The sequence below is a fragment of the Cnephaeus nilssonii genome, assembly GCF_951640355.1.
Source record: "Cnephaeus nilssonii genome assembly, chromosome: 10".
NCBI classification, from domain to species: domain Eukaryota; kingdom Metazoa; phylum Chordata; class Mammalia; order Chiroptera; family Vespertilionidae; genus Cnephaeus; species Cnephaeus nilssonii.
This window is the reverse complement of record NC_137081.1, coordinates 81,893,986-81,916,914: the sequence shown is the minus strand read 5'-3', so window position 1 is coordinate 81,916,914 and position 22,929 is coordinate 81,893,986. Positions and strand designations below refer to the sequence as shown.

At 39.2% G+C, this 22,929-nt stretch overlaps 1 pseudogene across 1 annotated transcript; it reads left to right on the top strand.

Moving 5' to 3' along the window:
- The first annotated feature begins 19,672 nt into the window (after positions 1–19,672).
- LOC307106032 (large ribosomal subunit protein P1-like) lies at positions 19,673–19,926 on the top strand (annotated as a pseudogene). The gene has a single exon. The product of its transcript is annotated as a large ribosomal subunit protein P1-like (transcript).
- The last annotated feature ends 3,003 nt before the right edge of the window (positions 19,927–22,929 follow it).

Genomic DNA, 22,929 nt, shown 5'->3' with positions numbered 1-22,929 from the left:
CTTACACTGCATCTATATTCTTTCTGCTCTTACACTGATTATTCTCCCTACCTTTCAACTCTCCAGGATTTGATTCCCTTGTGAATCTCGCATCATAGAACAGTGGAAAGAGCTCCCAGGCTTTGGAGTTAAAAAAACATGCATCAAAATCCTATCATAATGTGTTGTTTCTGTGTGACATTGGAAGAAGGACCCAACTTCAATGAACTTCACTTAATGTGTCTACAAAATGTGGATTGTTAATAATACTAATGAGATAACCTCAATCTTATTCAGAGAAAGTACTGTATTCATGGTATTATTATATTTAATGCTATGGTGATTTTGAAATCACAGGCAGCAGTCTTTATTTTTCCCTCTTTCTGAAATATGTGGTTCTTTCATGAATAATGCCTATGTCAGTCTTCAATCATCTGGAATCTTTCCCCAAGTTTCCCCAAGTCACTGCCTATTGGGGAAGATAATTCCTTAAAAATATTTAACTTTCATCACTTGTCATCTGTCTGTCTATCTATCCATCATCTATCTATCTATAAGTCATCTATCATCTTTTCTCTTATCTAAGTACCTACTATCTCTACTTATTGCACTTCTAAAGTATGTAAAATTTTTATGCATTGTTAGAATCCAAACAAAAAGTGTACATTTAGAAGGATTAGCTAATGTTAGAAGTTTATTGATAAATTTTTTTTCTTTGAAGCTACCATTTATCATCAAGCAAAAAGCTATCTTTTTCAAGATACCAGATAGGACCCATTTGACCCACCAGTCAGCTGAATAAGATATATAACAGTCGTTATTTTTGAGATGTGGATATCAAATTCTTTGCCTGTTAGAGAAAGTTACAATTTTATGGTTGTCAATTGAGAAGTGATTTTAAGTGAACATAAATGAGTGTCCTTATGTGTTTACTGAATAAGAAAACGAAGTAGTAAAACACTTTTCATTTCAATGTGGTTGACTGATTACCTTGTATTTATAAAGAAAGGAGTTTCAAATGAATAATCTTATAATAACTTTTCAATGTCTTTAAAGCATTATATATATAATGCTTTAAAGACATTGAAAAGACATTATATATATATATATATATATATATATATATATATATATATATATTCCTAAGGCTGAATGATTTGCTACTGGTATAGGTGACAATAAATACTTCATTCTGGTTAAAGGGGTAGAAATATTTTCACAAATATTTAAATCATTTCAAAATAACAACCTTCTGCACCCTAGACCATATAACCAACCTCAACCAGAGGAAAAAAGTCATAATTATTATCTACTTTAGTTACAAAGGCCTGTGTGTCAAGTTTCTCGTTAGGAATTACTCTTCTAAAATGTTTACATTCTTGAAGCACAATTTTGAATATTAAATCCAGCTGTATCTTGGTATAAAATTTGAACAAATGCTAACATGTGTACAGGTAAATGTGGTGGGTGAAATTCTAGTTCACAAGAAAAACAGACTTAGAGAGCTTCCAGCTCTATGGGAATAAGAAATGCAGAGGAGACCAACATGGTGACATAAGTAAACTCAGCCTCCTACCCACCCCCCCCCCCACAAAGATCAATGATTGGATAGCTACCTTCAAACAAAAACAGCTTCAGAAACTTCCAGAGTTCACTTTGGAAATTTTAGTGACATAATAGAATGAAAACATCTGAGAATAATTGCACAAGAAAAGTAGGACGATAACTACATTTTGGCCTGCATCACCCCACCTGCCCCAAGCTGGCGTCGTTCAACAACACAAAGGAACTCCTCAGCCAGAGAGAGTCTCCCTCGCCAGGATAGGAAGCGCTGGGTGAATTACCAGCTTCCCCAGCCAGTTCAAGGTACTGCAGGAAAGTCTTCTCAAATTCGCCCCACCCAGGCTAATGCAGCTGAAATGTATAGGAGGAGGAATAAGAAAAGCAGAAACTCTTACCAGCACACATGCAGCAGGAGTGACTGCGTTCACAGAAGCCTGCTCTGCAGACAAAACTCAGCAGATTTCACCACTGACTAAGCCAACAGCCAACACAGCCACTGTGAACCCCCTACAGACTTCACCCATTTTTGCCCCATAGTTATTTGGGCCACTGGTGCCAGCTGCCTGAGTCTCCCCAATCCCTCCTCCCAACCTTGCACCCCAGGAGCCCAGGACCACTCCAGCAGCCATCCCTGGCCCCTGGGCTATCCTGGGGTAAGAAGCTGGCCACTTGAGTACCTCCCTATCCCTGCAAGAAAGCAGCAGAGTTTACTCAGGCCTCTGTGGCCCTGCAAATGCAAGATGCTGGCCTCCACACTTGAGGCTGATCGCCACAGCTGTGCTGTACTCAGGGTTAGCCCCTGCAGCTGTGCATCTGAATCCCACCAGCCTAATACTCATTATCAGTCTCCACTGCAGTGCACTTGCTCAGCGGGAAAGTGTGCAGCCAACAACCAGGATCCCTGCAACTGCTCGTGGGCTCCCCTCCGGCCCTGCTTTCTGTTATTGGCCAGCACTACCATGCCCACCTGTGCTAAGCCCCTCCTACTGCATACCTCCAGTCTAATACCCATCAACAGCCTCCATCGCAGAGTGCATACTTAAAGGAAGAGTGGGAAACCACAGGACAGCATGCTGACAGCCAGGACCTCTGCACCTGCAGGTGGCCCTGGCACATCACTTCATGTGTGCCTACAGCCAGCCCCCATCACTACACAGCACCTGCACCTGAGTGTGTACACACCACTAGCTCTGGTCACCAATTCTGTTTGCCCTGATTCCTAGCCACTTGTCTTGAAGAGCTGCTGAGGACCCCACCAGTCCTTGCAACCACTGCACACTTCCCACGTTACTTGCTAAAACCACACAGTTGTCGGTGCTATGGACCCTCACAGCTTGAGCTGAAGAGATATCACATCCCCCACACATGGTGCGACTGCAGCACCAGACCTGTGGTCAGAGCCAAGCCCCTACGTGCCCACCCCCTTCAGTTGAAAGGCTTCCCTTACTGAAGTCAGTCCAAAAAGTACGGAGGAGGTAACAGAAAACTATGCAAGATGGCAAAGATCAAAAAGAATGAGGGAAAAATGACTCCACTAAAGGAATACAGAAAAAAAAAAAGTCTGTCACTAACTCCAAAGAAATGGAGATACAGGAATTGCTTGATAAAAAATTCAAAATAATTACTTTAAACCTAATCAGAAAGCTATAAGAGCACACAGACGAACACTTTAACAATACCAGAAAAACATACAAGAACAAAACGGAGAATGCAATGACTGAACTGAAGAATTTAATAGGGAGTTACACCAGACTTGAATAAGAAGAAAGAATCAATGAGTTATATGAAAGATCTATTAAAATGGCCCAACCAAAAGAGCAATAATTAAAAAGAACAGAAAGGAATGAAGACAGTCTGTGAGACTTATGGAAAACCATCAAGGAAATGATGTATGTATCACTGGAGTCCAAGAAGAAGAGAGGGAGAAATGGGTAGAAAGCTCACTTAAAGAAAAAGGCTGGGAAATTCCCAACCTTGGGGAGAGATTTGAACAACCAAATACATGAAACCAATAGGTCGTCCAAAAATCCTAATCTGAAACCAGTATCTCTATACAAATTATAATTAAAACTGTCTAAAATCAAAGACAAAGAAAAAAAATTTAAAGCAGTAGTGAAAAGAAAAGTCCCTTACGAGGGAATCCCCAAAGACAATAAAATAAATGGTGTTGGGAACTGGATATTCACATGTAAAACAATGAAACTAGACCCTACTTTTCACCACTCACAAAAATTAATTCAAAATGGAGTAGACCTAAATGTGATAACCTGAAACAATGAAACTCCTAGAAGAAAACATGGGGAAACCTCTTACATTAGGCTTGGCAACATTATTTTGGACATAAAATCAAAATCACAAGCACCAAAAAATAAATAAATAAGTGGAAAATATGTACAGAAAAAGTGAATAGATCTTTTTTTCTAAATTAGACATACAAATGGCCAACAGGTATACGAAAATATGTGGGACAATCCTAATTATCAGGGAAATGCAAATCAAAACCACAATGAGATATCACCTCACACTTGTTAGAATGGCTGTCATAAAAAAGACAAGCTATACAGGTATTGGTAAAGATGTGGGAAAAAGAGAACCCTTGTGTGCTGTGGTGTGGGAATTTAAATTTGTGCAACCACTATGGAAAGTAGTATGTCATTTTCTCAAAAATTAAAAATAAAACTGCCATGTGACCCAACAATCCCATTTATAAGTAAAAGCAATAAATAAATGAAACATGGTATTAAAGAGATATATGCACTCCCATGTTTATGGCAGTTTTATTTACAATAGCCAAGGTAGGGAAACAACTTTAGTGTATATCTTTGGATATATTAACAAAGAATTTGATACATACACATACACACAAATACACACACACACAATGGAACCTTATTCAGCCATGAGAAAAAAGAAAATCCTACCATTTGCTACAACCTGCATGAAAGTTAAAGGCATTATGCTTGGTGAAATATGTCAGAGAAAGACAGATACTGTATGATATCAATTATATGTGGAATCTAAGCAAGTCAAATTCATAGAAACAAATCACAGACTACTGGTTATCAAGACTAGGGTGTGTGTGGAATAGTGGTCAAAGTGTGCAACCTTTTTTATAAGTTGAGTATGTTCTGGGCATCTAATGCACACCATGACGACTATAGCTAATACCATATTACGCAGTTGCAAGTTACTATGATAGTAGATTGATAAATGTCTTACCATAAAAAAAAAGATAGTTATGTAATGTATTGGAGATGTTAGCTAACACTAGGTGGTAATCATTTTGCAATATATAAGTGTATCAAATAAACACATTGTATACCTTTACACTTAAAAAATGTTGTATGTCAATTATACCTCAATAAAGCTGCAAACATAAATTTTAAAGTTAGAGATTGAAAAAGGAATTGTTGAACCTGAGAAAAAGAATGTCACCCAGGGAAATATGCTGACTCCTTAGTTCTCAACAAGAAAACTAAGTTTAGTGAATTATATATCAGAATTCTAAGTCTTTTTGTTCTGGCCTTTCTAATAATTATATCAGAATCAGACTTAGGGATGGATGCTAAGCTAACTAGAGACCTGTGCAAAACATATTTGCTGGAGGGACTCTTCAACAGTATGAATTATGTGATGGTAAGTTTCTTATATATCTGTTATATTTCCCTACTCCTATTTCTTCCAGCCTGCCATTAAAGGCAGGATAAAGCCATCAGTGTGCACCCGTCGAGGACTGGATGAACTCCAAGAGAACCTCTGTTCTAAGGCCAATGAACAGGAAGGTTAGTCCCTTTGGGGCAGTCCTGCTCCTAGCGCTGCAATTCTGTGGTCGCAGTAACCATGCAGGCACAGGAAACACTGACACACAGAAGTCCTTCTTTCCAACCAGAGAAACTGTGGCCCAGAAAATTCTGCGGGGGATCACTGTTTTTTACTTCTCTGTATCCTCCTGCCACGTGGACACAGCCCAGTCTAGTCTGAGGAACTGCACAGCAAAATGGTTATTTCATAGCCTTGGCTTACTAGCCAGAGAACTAGGAAAGGGAGTCTTCGGAATCCGGAGAATGTTGGGCCCATCAAAGAAAGGAGTTCAAGAATAGAATCCAGAACAGAAATCAGATCCATCAAAGCAGCAAAGAAAACTTGTCATATAATTCATCAAAGAACCAGAATAATTGGCTAAAAGTGCTTTTTTTAAAGTTTTAGGCTGAAAGATGGCTCTTAAAATAGAAATACTCTGAAGAAGAAACTAGGTTAATTTTTCTACCATTTTCCAGTAGATATAAAAATCCATCCTTTTATACAAGAAGACAGTGTGGTGTAGGGAAATGGAATAAAATTGTGAAGTAGAATCTGAATTATAATCTGATTATTATTGCTGACTAATTATATCGCTTAAACAAGCCAGCTGTCCCTGCTGTTCTTTTATTTTTTAATCATTTTTTTATTTTTCAATTACAGTTGATGTGCAATATTATATTAGTTTCAGGTGTACATCCTAGTGATTAAATATAACTTACTAAGTAATGGTACCAATAAATCTTGTACCTATCTAACCCATTCATAGTTGTTAGAATACTATTGACTATATCCGCTATGCTATACTTTACAACCCCATGACTATTTTTTCACAACCAATTTGTACTTCTTAATCCCTTCACCTTTTTAAAAAAAATTAATATTAGGGAGAGGGAGAAAAATATGCCCCCACACTGGAGCTCAGAGGGAATGAGTCCCAGTAAGTCTGTGTGCTGGGCCTTTAAGAGAAACTGCCTGGGACTCCAGCATCCTTCTGTCTTAGCCACAATTCCCACAATTCCCACTGGTTTTTACATCCAAAAGTTGTGGAAACTTCTCTTTCTGGCACTTGGACTCTGAGTTGGGATGCCTAGTGTAGGGATGAGACCCCCTCACTCTTCACGGGGGACTTCCATAATTGATATACCCATCCCAATGTTCATCCACCACATGTGGGTGTCAGACCAACCCTTTCGGCATCTCTGTCCCTTCTGCCATTCTTGATGAGGATTCTTTTTTTATCTTTTAAAATATATATATTTATTGATTTCAGAGAGGAAGGAAAAGGGAGAAAGAGATAGAAGCATCAATGATGAGAAAGAATCATTGATTGGTTGCCTCCTGCACACCTCCTACTGGGGATTGAGCCTGCAACCTGGGCATGTGCCCTTGGCCAGAATCAAACCTGGGACCATTTAGTCTGCAGGCCCACACTCTATCCACTGAGCCAAACCAGCTAGGGGTGGCTTCTTTTATTTTATCCCTAGTTATAGCACTTTCATTTGGCTAGATTTCAGGCAATTCTAAATGATGGCTTTTCTGCAGTATAGTTGTAATTTTGATATGGTTGTGGGAGGATTTGAGTACCACCTTTTCCTATGCCACCATCTTGAGTGAAAGTCTCCCATTGTTTTCTTTATGTTAAAAATATAGAATTCATGATAAATATAATTGTTTTAAAAATCATTTGATCATATAACAGTAAGAACATAAAGCACACCAATTACCTTTCCATATAAATATTCATACATCTACATATGTTACAGGAATGGTTACACTTATCCTTAATGATTCTTGATTTTTCATTAGAATTGGATAGCATTTTCATATGTATTAACCTATTTTATTCAAATGTAACTCCAGGGAGATAGGCAAAAATAATGTCACATTTGCATATTATCTTTGAATTTATGTAGTTCCTATTCATGATTTCATTACAGTGGAAGATATGGGAAATATTATTCTCATATTTTACAACTGAGGATACTGAGGGTCAAATAGTTTAATTGAATGATATGTCCAAGGCTGCATTTTATAACATGAAGCAAAACTAGAGACAAAGAATAGTTTGTCAGTGTCAAGTGCTCTTTCTTCCCGTCATGCTGCTATATATTGAAAGATAAAATGGTCTACTGAAGGCTTTACTAATTCTCAGTTATGAATAGAATTCAGTTGCCCTGCCTCTAGGCCAAGCCTCTTTAATTTCTAATATATGTGATTTTTATGCCATTATTTAATCACAGGACCTTGGGCAAATTATAGTATCTTTTAGAACCTTAAATTTTAGTTCTATAAAATAGGAATGCCAACATCAGCCTTGCAGGGTTATTATAAAAATTAGAGTTACTATGAGGAAGGCATTTTTACAGTGTTTAAAATAGAAGCACAATGCTATAATAAATATGATTACTTCATTATTGTTACAGTGCCTATCTATTTTATATTGTTTTCATGGTTGTTGAGACAGTCTGAGAGTCACTGGCGCTCTGCTTCTTGGGCGTATTCTGTCAACACCAGTCTTTGATTTCTCTACCCGGATGTCCATGGTCACTTGTACAAACACTCATGAACTGAGACCCTGACATTTATTTATGTCTCACCCTGGTGGGAAGTCCCCAAGGATTTCCTGTGGAAATAATTTTTACTGAAGAATCATAGATATATCAGTGCTCTCAAATGCAGTCTGGTCACTGCCATGAGCCTATATGCATATGTATTACCTAGAGCTTCCTAATCTGAGCATGCCTGATATTTAATATTGGCTTGTGTGAAAAAAAAAAAAAAAAGACTTTAAATCAGACAGACACAGGATCATATGCTAACTCTGTACCACAATAGCGATGTAATCTTGGGTATGTTGTTTAATTTCTTTGTTTCTCAGATTCTTTTTTGTTAAAATAAGTTTCATACAATTTTTTTTCTTTAAAAGGTTTGTTAGAATTCAATTTAATGAGACAATGTGTGTTACATTTTCTCCTCCCTTTGGTAATTGGGTGGTTTCCTTTCTTTGTTTTATTTTTCTGGGTTTCTGCACACTCCTTGTGTGTTCCCAAATCTGATAAATTTGTTATCCTCAGGTCACAGGCCCTGCCAAGATACTTCTAATCTTGACTGTGGTAAACAACAATTTACATGTATCAAGATATTGCTAAATATCAGACATGGTAAACATTTCATTACTTGCATTGAGTTTTTAAATACTCATTACAACCACTTAAGGTATGGACCAAGATTATCCTATACTAGAGGCCTGTTGCATGAAATTCATGCACGGGGGAGGGGGGTGTCCCTCAGCCCAGCCTGCACCCTCTCCAATCTGGGACTCCCATTTAGGGCAGTCAGACATCCCTCTCTCAATCTAGGACTGCTGGCTCCCAACTGCTCACCTGCCTGTCTTCCTGATTGCCCCTAACCACTTCTGCCTGCCAGCCTGATCACCCCCTAACGGCTTCCCTGCCAGCCTGATTGATGTCTAACTGCTCCCCTGCCAGCCTGTTTGCCCCCAACTTCCCTCCTCTGCTGGCCTGGTCACCCCTAACTGCCCTCCCCTGCAGGCTTGATCGCCCCCAACTGCCCTCCCTTGCATGCTTGGTCCCTCCCAACTGCCCTCCCCTGCTGGCCTGATTGCTCACAACTGCCCTCCCTTGCAGGCCTGGTCCCTCCAAACTGCCCTCCCCTGCTGGCCATCTTGTGGTGGCCATCTTGTGTCCACATGGGGGCAGGATCTTTGACCACATGGGGGCAGCTATATTTTGTGTTGGAGTGATGGTCAATCTGCATATTACTCTTTTATTAGATAGGATAGAGGCCTGGTGCATGGGTGGGGGTCAGCTGGTTTGCCCTGAAGGGTGTCCTGGATCAGGGTGGGGGTTCCCTTGGGGCGTGGGGCGGCCTGGGCAAGTGGCCTGTGGTGTTTTGCAGGCCGGCCACACCCCCCCGTGACCCAAGCGGAGGCCCTGGTATCTGGGATATATTTATCTTCTACAATTGAAACTTTGTAGCCTGGAGCGGAGCTAAGCTTTCTGCTCGCTGTGGGGCGGCAGCCATTTCTGTTGGAGTTTATTCACCTTCTATAATTGAAACTTTGTAGCATGGAGTGGAGGCCTGGGACAGCCAGGGCAGGTGGAAAGCTTGGCTTCCTCCATCGCCTGGGAAACCCAATCCTCCCTCCTGCTCTCTCCATGGCTGCAGCCATCTTGGTTGGGTTAATTTGCATACTCACTCCTGATTGGCTGGTGGGTGTGGCTGGTGGGCGTGGCTTGTGGATGTAGTGGGGTGATGCTTAATTTGCATATTAGTCTTTTATTAGATAGGATTATTAAAAAGGTAATATGCAAATTGACCGAACAGTGGAACGACCAATTGCTATGATGCACACTGATCACCAGGGGGCAGACACTCAATGCAGAAGCTGCCTTCTGGTGGTCAGTGTGTTCCCACAGGTGGAGCACTACTCAGCCAGAAGCCGGGCTCATGGCTGGTGTGTGCAACAGTGGTGGCAGGACCATCTCCTGCCACTGCGACAGCACTAAGGATGTCTGGCGTCTCCATGGGGTTCCCAGAGACATCCCCCGAGGGTTCCTGGACTGTGAGAGGGCACAGACCGGACCGAGGGACACTCCCCCCCCTGGAATGCATGAATTCCATGCACCAGGCCTCTAGTTTCATTATATAATTTAAGAAACTAAATCTTAGGAAGTCAAATAAATAAAGGCAAAGCCAGGACACAACCTATTAGTGTCTGAATAAAATTGTGTGTTTAAACTACCTAGCTAAATGACTTCCTCTACCAAATATGAGCAGCCTTCCCCACTCCTCAGTTTCCAGAACCTGCTGAGGGACCCCTGGGGTCCTTAAGGCCACATCCTCAGCACAGCACTTTAAGATAACAGGTAGACAATACAATGCTAAATATGCAGCACAAGGAACTCCCTAATTTTGAAAAGAGAAACACAGGGTGAGCTTGGCGTCTCCAATTACCATATGAAAATGATCAATGAAGAAAGATGCCAAATAGTTCTTACCTGGCGCTCATCACACCACGTATTTTGAGAAGTCATTTCTTAGCCATTTAGAAACATCAATAGAACAGCAGAGACAATTTCACAACAAATGTGTCATGATGGATTTGCTAGTTGAGACTCCTAAATGGTTTGATTTCCTGCATTTATTATAGGAATTGGAGACATTTCCTCTTCTGAAGTGCAAGCATCAATTGTTCTCTAACATCCAAAACAATGATAATTTGTTGTCTTTCTGTCACTGTGCAGTTTAATTCCAGAATAAGCAAAACAATGAAGCATCATCATCCCAATTCATATAATTTGAGAAAGCAAAACAGTTGCATAATAAGGAAAAGCAAGATCAGAAAGGAACATTGTGTACTTTGTATTAACTTTGAAAGTTAATACAGAGAAAAAAGTATATCACAGGACTGAAGGTGGAGATTGTTAAAAATTATATACAGTAGTCCCCCCTTATCCCTAGGGCTATGTTCTAAGACCCCTACTGGATGTCTGAAACTACAGATGGTACTGAATCCTATATATACTATGTTGTCTTCCTACACATGCATACAGTAAAGTTTGATTTTTAAATTAGAAAGAGTAAGAAATTAACAGCAATAACTAATAATAAAATAGAACAATTATAAAATACAATGTACTAAAAGCAATGTGAATGTGGTCTTTCTTTCTCTCCAAATATCTTGTGCTGTAGCTACAGCATGGATACTCTGGACAAGGGGATGATTTGCGTCCTGGCAGGACAGAGAAAGATGAAGCAAGATTTCATTATGTTACTCATTACATAAATCGTGGGTAATTTATGAGTTGTTTATTTCTAGAATATTCTATCTAATAGCTTTGGATCACAGTTGACTACAATAGTGGAAACTGTGGAAAGAGAAGTTGCAGATAAAGTAGGCTGCTATACCTGATTCTCCTTTGCAAATTGGATCACATTTGATCTGCTCAGTATATTATATATTAATATTATTTTGAAACTCTGGAGTTAAATATTAGGACTAAACTATATATCAGGAAATGATGTATTAATTAAGATATTTGAATAAACCTACATAATGTGTATATTGCTTTAAATTTTACAAACTACTACTTTATCTGTATATCCTTAGTAAACTGGTACATAACATAGTATCAGTAAATGCTTCTTGAATAAATATAAGAACATTTTCGCATTATTCTACTCATTTTTATTATAACCCCGTGAAGTATGTATTACTGCCATTTCCTAGTTTGGGGGAGGAGCAGGAGTTGCTTAGGTGACCCAGTGGCAGGTGAGAACTTGAGCACAGTAAGTTCTCTAACTTCAAAACAAAAACCAGGTTCTGAGAAAGACAAGTACCACATGATTTCAGTCATATGTGGAATCTAATGAACAAAATAAACTAATTAACGTAATAGAAACAGCCTCATGGATAGAGAACAGACTGACAGCTGTCAGACGGGGTCAGGTTGCAGGGCTGGGTGAAATAGGTGAAAGGATTAAGCAAAATAAACAAATAAAAAATTCTTAGACAGAGAACAGTATGGTGATTACCAGAGGGAAAAGGAGGTGGGGGAGGGAGGGTGAAGGGTAGATAAATGGTGATGGGAGGAGACTTGACTTTGGACGGTAACACACAATACAATGTATAGATGATGTATTATAGAATTGTACACTAGTGTCACCCCAATAAAATAAAACAAAGAAACAAAAAACAGGTTATTTCCATCACACTTTGCAGCTTAGCTCTGGAGAGAATATCACCTAATCTGCAAAACGCTAGACATCATAACCAACATTTATATAAACATAGCTTTATGTTTTCATCCCAGAATTCCAATGTAAAATATAATTTCCAGATGCCTTTTGTTATCTTGTTTCAAAGCTTTAGATATATCCTAGGGATCAGGTATGCTAAAAACAGGATGAAAAATCCTATTAATTATAACTTGAATAAAAAAGACTTTCCTTTGGAAACTCACTTAAGAAGAAAGGATTAAGTGTTTACATATATTGATTTTTTGTAAAGTTTGACCCCCAAAAAATGTAAAAATTGGTATATATATATATATATATATATATATATATATATATATATATATATAAATGTATGCTAAAATCCTTGAAATAATACTCAATTGACTGCTTATTAAATTCAGGTGCAGCAAATTCACTCTATTTTATTAAATCGTATTTTTTGATCCAAGAAATTACTGCAAGGTCCAAACACTATATAGTAAGTTTTTAAAAAATAAATACAAGATATTTGCTGAAGGGTGCAAATACCATGAAATAATCAAATTGTGAAGTTTGGAAAATCACCATCATAGAAGACCAAGGTCTGTAGTCGCACTAATGAAAGATGTTTGAGGAAATTGAGTGGAAAAATAATTTCTGTGAATATATTTGTAATTGGGATGATGGAATTTTGATCACAGAAAAGAGTAGTTGATAAAAGTAACCATTGTTCTTCATAATAATCTGAATTTCTACTTATTCAAGATTTCTCCCATTAAGGTTTTCTGTACCATGTTTTCTTACCTAATAAGGAAGAATCAAATGCCCAATCATATCTCCTTTCTGGTTTAGATTTATCTTGCCCAGGTGTCTTGCCATAAGACAAAAAATTTTACAAATAACATAGCACAGATAATCACTCTTTAAATTCCCAACATGTGCTGGGATTCCCTCCACAGCACCTTGGAGAGCAGTGGCACATCTTTGCTTGGATGTATCCTGGTGGAAAGTATCATTAGGATAAGAAGTGGCTTATACTGAGTTTTGCTTTCACTGAACATACTGCCTCTCTGAAATCTCTGCCCATTTGTCCTGGAACAGGTCAGGACATGCTACTCCTAAATATGCCACTTTGGCATATTGATTATTTTGCATGGAGGGAATTTGAAGAAAGCACACACACACACACACACACACACACACACACACACACACGTGCGCGCGCACACACACAAAGTAATGCAGGTAGAAGCTTTCTCTGAGAGCTTCTTATCTCCCTAAAGTCAGAACCTCCAAAAAAACAAACAACAAAGGAAACTCAATTGTCATCAAGCCCCTTCTCAGGAATTTCATCCGTCGGAGAAGATTGGCTCTGATCACAGGAGAGGAAACTGCAAGCTGACATGGCACCCAGACAAACTTTGACACAAACTGTCACATCCCCCATCTCTTCTCCTAAGGGCCCGTTCATCTTTCCTAAAAGTATTTATTTTCCCTTAAGTTGCCTCTTTACCCCTCCCCTTCCCCTATTAAGATGATTAATAAGTTCCCAAATCTCACTGCTGTTCTGGGTATTATGCCTTTTTCTTCCTGTGATGCCCTTGTGTACATAACATTTAAAAATAATAAATGTATGTACCTTTTCTTCTGTTAATCTGCCTGCTGTCAGTAATTTCACAGACTCAGCTATCAATCCTAGGAAGATAGAGGAAAAGGTTTTCATTCTCTACAGTCCTAATTCCATTCTTTTAAGAGCACAGAAGCTGTTTTGTTTTGTTTTCCCTTCATGGGATGATGAGGGGGAAAACACACACACACACACAAAATAAATAAATAAATAAACAAAATGACTTGATACTTATAAAAGACTTGGAATACTACCTGGCATCTAGTAAGCTTCTGATAAAAGGTAACTATTATTATTACTAGTTGCCTAATTTGAGGGAAGGTACAAAGTGTTCCTAAGAACCAGGTTCTTCTATTGTAGAATGAAGATTCATTCATCAGTCATTCTAGAAATATTTAGGAGTCTAATAAGGATCAATCCTTGTGTGGGACAGTGGTACTAGTAGCTACTTCACATTGATTTTAGAAAGACTAAGTGAGGTAATAAATATTAGGTCATCAACACCATGCTTGCTGGTGGGTAAGAATTCGGTACATATTAGTTGGTGATAGGGAATGGTGGTGGCTGTCATGGAAAAATTATGTATTGCTGTTATACAAATTCAAGAGAATTGCAAAAAAAACAAAAAACCAACAAAACAAACAAACAAAAAACAAAGTCAAGCAGAGATCCAGGAAATAAATCCAAGGAAGGGTAAAGGACAACAGAAGGGCATGCAGGAATACAATGAAGAGGGTGATGGAGGTGACAGAAACTAGATGATACTAAGGATCAGAGCAAAATTGGAGATAGAATGTAGTTGACCACATCAAAGTACAGAAGCAAAAAAAAAAAAAAGAAGAAGAAAACAAAAACCCACCAATGACATAAAAATGTTTGATTAAAATAATATAGTGCCCTGGCTGGTGTGGCTAAGTTGGTTGGAACATCATCTCATACACCAAAAGGTTGTGAGTTCGATTCTTGGTCAGGGCACATACCTAGGTTGCAGGTTAAGCTTCTGGTTGTAGTACATACAGGAGGCAACCAATTGATGTTTCTCTCTCACATCGATGTTTCTCTCTCTCTCTCTCTTCCTTCATCTCTATCTAAAAATCAATAAACAAACAAATAAATATAGTGGGTGTTGGTGGGCACTGAGATCCATACATTCAAATGAGGCAGGAGATAGGAAATGCTAATTCAGCATCACTGGTGAGATACCCAGACTCTAGCGGCCTTATCCTGGTGTCTGCTCTTGATATGGTCACTGCATGTGTGAATCCTGGAACTCTGTTAAGGCTTCTATCTCCTCCACTGTGCTTAAGCAAAAGCACATTTGGACAACAGAGCAAGGGTGCATGAGCTTGACATGAGATGAGAGGGTTTGGAGAGATACAGCTTTCTGTTAAGTGAGTGAATTTGTTGAATGAATGAATGAACCAAGTAGAAAAAGTGGGAAAGTACTAGTAGACATCCTTGTCTAATGGCAAGAGCCCAGGATTAGGAAACAATAACCATGGTGGAAGTAGTTATTAAACTTTTTTTTTCCTCATTAGAGGGTTATATTGAATTAGATGTTAATTACCAAATAAACATGATGCCATATATATGTGGTCTTAAAATCTCTCATCTATAAAAAGAGTCTCGTAATAGGGAATACCTCAGATGATTTCAATTAGTAAATTAAAAAAAGAATAACCAGTGATCACAGGAGAACCACTCTAATCTCTATAATGCTAGCATCGAGGGATAGAGGAAACATCTGTGATATAGATTCATTGTGCAATATTTTTTTAGCTTCCAAAAGGTGGTGATATTCATAGACTCACTTAGAAAATGGCAAATCCTGTCTACCTCATAAATATTTTAGAAAAGTGTCTATTATTACATCTAAATATTAACCATTCAACAAATCCATCAAAAGAAAGTTTCTCTCTCTCTGTCTCTCCCTCATTTTCTGGATTTTTGTCAGTCTCAACCCTGCCAACACGCCGTGGTGCCGGAGGCTTTCCCCATCACTGCCCCTCAGATGCCAGGAATGCATGTGTGCAGCCTCGTGGGAGCCATTAAGTGGTATGGCTAGCAGAAACCTGGGCCACAGTGTTAGGGATTTCCCTTTTGAGAGGAAGAAATATAAATGGGTTGGAATTATTGGCAAACACTGCTGTGCTCCTTGATCATTCCATTTCTGTTCTCCCTCTCTTTTAAGCATTTTGAGGCCCTGTGAGTCAGGATCGAGGCAGAAGAGAATGCTTTGGCCTAAGTGTTCTCAACCTGGCATCAGCATTGTTGAGCTTATACAATTAGGTAGCATGTATTTCCCCAGCTAAATGGGTTCATTCAGGAACAACGTGGAGTCTCATGATGAACCACACGCATGTCTAAAGAAACAAAAGAGAGGAAGGCTCTTGTATGGATGTGCCAGGGGCTTTTGAAAACAAAGAGTCCTTAGGAGGAAACTAAAATTTTAAAGGGCAGTGACTTATTGGCTGAGTTATGGCCAGCTGCCATTGGCTGAGCTGTTACTGGACAAAGAGGAACCTTTATTTCTTCCTGCTGAGACAGTACCCTAGTGCCACTTCCTATCAGAGATGCAAGGTACATCTGCTGTAGGGGTCAGGAGTGTGCTGACATGTGCATGAGCTTTCTCTCTTCTAGGCTCCCTACTCCATTTTAAATTAGGTTTCTGTTTATTAATTTTTTCAAATAGTAAAGTTTTAGGTGTTCAGGGCCAAACATCAGGCAAACTATGAGAAATATGTACATCTCGGAAACCTATGGCAGAGAGCTTGGGGATTCAGAATTATCTGTCAATTATTTTGTACTCCTTTTTTTTTTTTTTTTTTAGATTCAACATGAAAATGCTTCCTAGCTTATCTTGACTCTGTAATCATTGCTTGGGACCACTCTTTACAAAGGGCAACTGTCACGACATTACTCTGTCTACAAGTTTTAGCTTACAAATTGACAGCCCAGAGGTCAAGATAAAATCAAACAAACAGAGAAATTCCTTTTAAAATATAATTTTAACTTAATTTGACCATAAGAGGGAACATTGTTGCCATTGGAGTAAGAAATAAAGCAAAGTTATGCCCTAGCTGGTTTAGCTCAGTGGATAGAGTGTCCGCCTGTGGACCAAAGAGTCCTGGGTTCGATTCCAGTCAAGGGCACGTATCTTGGTTTCAGGCTCCTCCCTGGCCTGGGCCCTGGTTGGGGCTCCTGCAGGAGGCAACCAATCTATGTGTGGCTCTCACGTCGATGTTTCTCTCAGTCTTTCCCTCTCTCTTCTACTCTCCCTAAAAATCAATGGAAAAATATTCTCGGGTAAGGATTAATAAAAAATAATAATAATAAAAATAAAGCAAAGTTATGGAAACTTTTATATTTGTTCATTTTCAAGTAATAGAAGGGCAGGAGAGTTCTCTGACAGTGGCATTGTGATTGGCTTCATACAGACTCATCTCATGCTGGGTTTCTGACAGTTTGCCAGCTTCTGTATCTTGCTTGAAAATCTGAGCCTGCGGAGAACCTTTTGATGGCATGGTTATATTCTCCTCTGGGAACATCATTCCTTTCAAGGCAGTTCCTGCGGGTGACCCAACACAGGTGTTTCTGTAGTAGAGGTGTTTCTGCAGGTGACCTAGCTAAACTAGTGGCATGTGCATGAATTCCAGAGAGGGCGCCAGAGGGCAGCAGGGCACCCTGCATTCCGGAACCATGCGCTGAGCCGGTGGCATGCAGAAGCAAGAGGACGAAATCGCCATGAAGGCAGATCACAGTGGAGGGCACACCCTTGTAATTCAACCAGTAACATCACACAAACCAGGCACAGTGTGCCCCGCCGCCTCGTGCACTGATACGTACACATTTTCTAAAATAATACAGACGATGAAATATGTGAAAGATTGCTTTCACGTGTAACCCCATGTATAAGGTGACCAGATTTTAACATTGGTAAAGCGGGACACCACACCATTGACCGGGGGGGGGGGGGTCTTTTTTAAAAATATATATATTTTATTGATTTTTTTACAGAGAGGAAGAGAGAGGGATAGAGAGTTAGAAACATCGATGGGAGAGAAACATTGATCAGCTGCCTCTTGCACACCCCCTACTGGGGATGTGCCCACAACCAAGGTACATGCCCTTGACCTGGAATCAAACCTGGGACCCTTGAGTCCGCAGGCTGACGCTCTATCCACTGAGCCAAACCGGTTTCGGCCGGGGGGGGGGGGGGGGGGATTTAAAAATTTGGTCTATATTGTAATCGCTTTTGGCCTTTTTAATAAAAGGAAATTCACTTCTTAGATCATCGTTGAATTTGCATCCTCTTTTCTTACTCATTATGTTAAAAATCTAAAAAAAAATAATTTAAAATTATATTATAAGTTATATACATATTGCTTAAAAACACAGTAAGTAGGTACGTAATTACATGAACATATTTTATTGTTAGTTTATAAATAAAATTAATTTGATTGTCATAAAGTAACTATATTTTAAAAATTATTTTAATTTTAATCCTATCTTTCTTTCTAAATAATAACAATACTAACTTGTATTATTTTTCCTCTGAATTTGCCGTAACGTAAGTCATAAGTGTCACTTTCAAGGCCGACGCTAGACTTTTTGCCGCCACTATAAAATATAAATAATACGAGTACTGTCTGCTAAATTCAAGAAAATTTATGTATTTATGAAATAAATAAATAAATTACTTACCTAAATTATCTGAATAGCTGATTTGTAATGACATCACTTGTTTAAATAGCTCACTATCAGCAGTACAATGTGTATCGTCTGAGAGACAGTTACAAAATGTTTTCGTCGTTGCCAATCCCAAAAAATGCCATTGTTCATTAAGTCCAAACAATGGTGGTCGAATTCTAACAACTGATCAACAATGCGAACTTTGATAAGCAGTTCTCGATAATCAGTTCTCAACAATTATTTGTTATTATTAAAGTTTAACATTATAAAATTAACAAAAATAGTATAAAACTCATATCCTGGCTAAATAGCCACATGGCCGCTGAAAACCGTATATTCCCTTCCCGTTCTCCCGCCGTTCCCTAGCTTGTCGTGCATTCTTTCCAAAAATCGGGACTTTTTTAAAACGCCGCGGGACGCGGGACAAATTGTTAAAAATCAGGATTGTCCCGCCAAAAGCGGGACGTCTGGTCACCTTACCCATGTAGGATAGAAAGGGAAAAAGACAGAGTACCCAGAGAGGATCCCTTTTCCAGTCCTGATCACATCTTACTGAAATGAACTTTTTGCCTATTTCCAAAATAAATGACTCATCCCTTTTTGGTAGAATGTTTGTTTCATTATTCTATTTGTAGCAATTCTGGTACATAATAGACATCTACAATATTGTGATTTTACTGATCAAGAAACACAAAATAACACGTAGAATGATATAGAATAAATGGGAAAATAAGTTATTTGATAGAAAAAATTTTGAGTTGGGTATGTTCCTTATGTGAAATGGATTTCAGCTAAATTACAGACTTAGGGAAATACTGTGGCATTAATACACAACCAGAGAGAAATGTCAGTATTTGACTTGGGGACAGAAACATTTCAAGGATGTTTTATGCATTAACGCACCAACAGGAATCACAACAAACAGAAAGAAATAAATTTGCACAAAAATAAAATTGCAAAGTAAAAATTGCAATAATCAGTAAGTAATAAATGATGAAATAGAAAATATAGCACACATGGAAGATCACAAGTTGATACTCTCAATTTACAAAAAAATACCACCTTTATAAATTTAGTAAAGCAAACATCCCAGTAGAAACGTAGGCAAAGGAGACATACAAATGGTCAATGATCATGTTTTACAAATGAAATCTCTGCTCCTCCCAGCTGCCGGAAGGTGCTCGGCCGGGAGAAGCTAAGGCCACATTGCGGTGAGGCCCTCATCTGACCCTGCGACTAGCACCTTGCTGGGCAGCACTCAGCCACTACATGGCCTCTGGCTGGGAGCTCGCCTGCATCTGCTGGGCCCTTGTCCTGCATGACGGTGACAGAGGGCAAGATTTATGCCCTGGGAGGCTCATCTGCAAGGAGGGGCAGGTGGACCTGCCCCAGCAGCTGGTGCGGCCCCAGCAGGAGGTCCTGCCCCCACCGCTGCTGCCCCAGCTGAGGAGAAGGAAGTGGAGGCAAAGAAAGAAGAATCTGAGGAGGCTGCTGATGACATGGGCTTTGGGCTTTTTGACTGAAACCTCTTTTGTAACACATTCAATAAAAAGCTGAACTCTGGAATAAAAATTAATCTCTGTAGTAATCCAAGAAATACAATTTTAACTAAAATGTATTGTTCCATATGAAATTAGAAATAAAAGTTTGCAACATAAGACATCCAGGGGCGGTAAGAGCACAGTGAACTGGGCTGTTTAATATGCAGCTGTGGGATGTGCTTCTCGCGAAGGCGGCTGCCCGTTATATAAATTAGGAATTAAATTGTCCATAGCAAAGCTAAAGTGGTAGTGACTTAAACGATTTAGGTGTTTGATTGTCTCACATAATGAGAAACCTGGAGATGGAGAATCTGGGGATGGAATGGCAGCTCCTTATCAATACATTCTCATTCCCCGTTCTGTCTCTCTCCCTCCCGCGTTGCAGTTCCTCTGTGTGCAGGCTCTCCAAGCCATTCCCAGGTTGCTGTTTATTTTCCTTGTGCAGCTGCTGAAACTCCAGGCCCGTGACAACATTTCGTCACATTCCAATGCAGAAGGCCAAAGGGGACAGTGCCAAGATGGTCAGTCTTCTCTGAACAGAACCTTCCAGGGGTCCATCTTCAGTTAGGTTTTACTGCCAGAGCTGCGCCGCATGACAGTCTGCAGGCGTGGAGAGAGTGGAAGTGGATAGACAATTAGCAGTCCCTATCATAGCCTCAAAAGTTCATGCATATCCAACCCATCAGTATCTCAATACCACTTATCAGTTATATAATCCAATATATAATTTTTAGAAAGGTTTTTAATAATATGTTATTCAAAATAATAGTTACAACAGTAAAACTAGAAACAATGTGATTGTTCAATAGTGGAATGGTTAATTTAATCGAAGTATGTTCACATAATTTATATACTAATATATGGCTTACAAATATTGCAGCAAATAAAGCTTAACAACTTATAATATTATGGGGGGGAATACCTTAAATCTCTACCTATATATATTTACACACATACACAAAATGACTCATAAAATATAAACAGTGCTTTTGATTGATTTGCGAGGTTGTATCAATGTTTATTTACTTATCTTCACTTATTTATGTTTTCCCAAATATTATACAACTAGAGTCCCGGTGCATGAAAATTCATGCACTGGAGCGAGGGTCCCTCAGCTCGGCCAGCCCCCTCTCACAGTCCGGGAGCCCTCGGGGTGGGAGGGGACCTGGCAATCAGGGGACAGCCATGCCCCATCACACCTCTGCTGCTGCCACTGCCGACAGCACAAGCCTCAGCCGGCCCTGGTTACCTGAGCCTCGAGCCGGCCCTGGGCGGCTGGGCAGCTGCATCCAAGGCTTGCCTGTGCCTCAGGCTGGCCCTGAGCAGCTGGCAGGGCTGAGGGGACTGGGCATTGCTATCTTGTGGCTGTGGGCGCCGCCATCTTTGAGGGAGGGGCAATCAATTAGCATATTCCCTCCTTATTGTCTGTGGGTGCCACCATCTTTGAGGGTGGGACAGTCAATTAGCATATTCCTCTTTATTAGATAGGAGGATTGTATTACAGGGTGAGACAAAAGTAGAGTTATCATTTTTGTATGTAAAATAATATAATAATTGATAAAAAATAATACAAGAATCAACTTTGTTTCATATACTCACAACTGTGTACCTACTTTTGCTCTACCCTGTATTTTGGTGTTAAACATGATAAATATATTTCTAATGAAAAATAGTCAATGTTTATAATAGGTTCACTTCAATGAAATTTTCAGACGTGTGAGAATGCATATTGGCTATTTTTTGTGGAGGCATAGTTGAGAAGATTTATCTTTATCTTTTAAATGTCACGCCTCTCACCTTCTTTGACAAACTGTTCATTGTTCCCTAGTTACACAGTGCCCTCTAGTGACAGGACCAGTTCTGCCCTCTCGCAAACAGTGCTGGGTTTAGCTTTGTGATTCTATATCTTAAATATCTTAGATGTGATTTGCTTTTCAATTGTAAAATAATTTTACTTAGCATGAAATGCCTGTATTTTAATTATTTGTAATAGAAAAAATACAATTTGTTGAAAAATCCATGAATAAAAAATACATACTTTAAAGTAAAATTTCACTTTATCAATTACAAAATTTAAATATGTTTGAAAATGGTAAAAAATATATTGCAAACTCATTAGGTGGGAAGATGTACCCAAATACATTAGTCAATTATGATAAGGAAGTGATAATTAAAAAAACAGGTGAACTTTAAATTTTATTTAAATAATGGAAAAATAATCAAATTAAAATATCTTATATAATAAAACCCTAATATGTAAATTGACCAAAAAGCAGAACAACCATTCACTATGACATGCACTGACCACCAGGGGGCAGACGCTCAATGCCGGAGCTGTCTCCTGGTGGTCAGTGTGCTCCCACAGCAGGAGCACCACTCAGTCAGAAGCCAGGCTCACAGCTGGCGAGTGCAGCAGCCTCTCCCGCCTCCACTGCAGGTGGACAGTAAGGAGTGAGGGGTCCCAGAGTGTGAGAACCCAGGACTGTAAGAGGGATGTCTGCCTGCTGGCTTAGGCCTGATCCTTGAGGTTATCGGGCCTAAACCAGCAAGCAGACATCCCCCAAGGGGTCCCGGACTGTGAGAGGGCACAGGCCAGGCTGAGGGACAGCCCCTCCCAGTGCACAAATGTTGTGTACCAGACCTCTAGTTTGCATAGCTTATGAGAGCTTTTCAAATTACATTTAGAAATATTTTATATATATTTTTTGAAAAACATAAATATAAAAACATTATAATTGAAAGAGAAGGTCTTATTCACCAAGAAAAAATATATCGTTGCAGGATAATATGAGATTCGATTCAGTAAAGATACTAACAGAGATGGCACATGTTTTAACATTCCTGGGATGCTTTTGAAAAGAAAATGTTCAAAGGACAATTATTGAGATTTTATACCCCCAAAAAATGTGATGAGGATAAAATAAAATGAGTAAAGTCTATTTGCTTAAGAGTCATGGGTATAATGCCTGCCTATCTTTGCTCTCA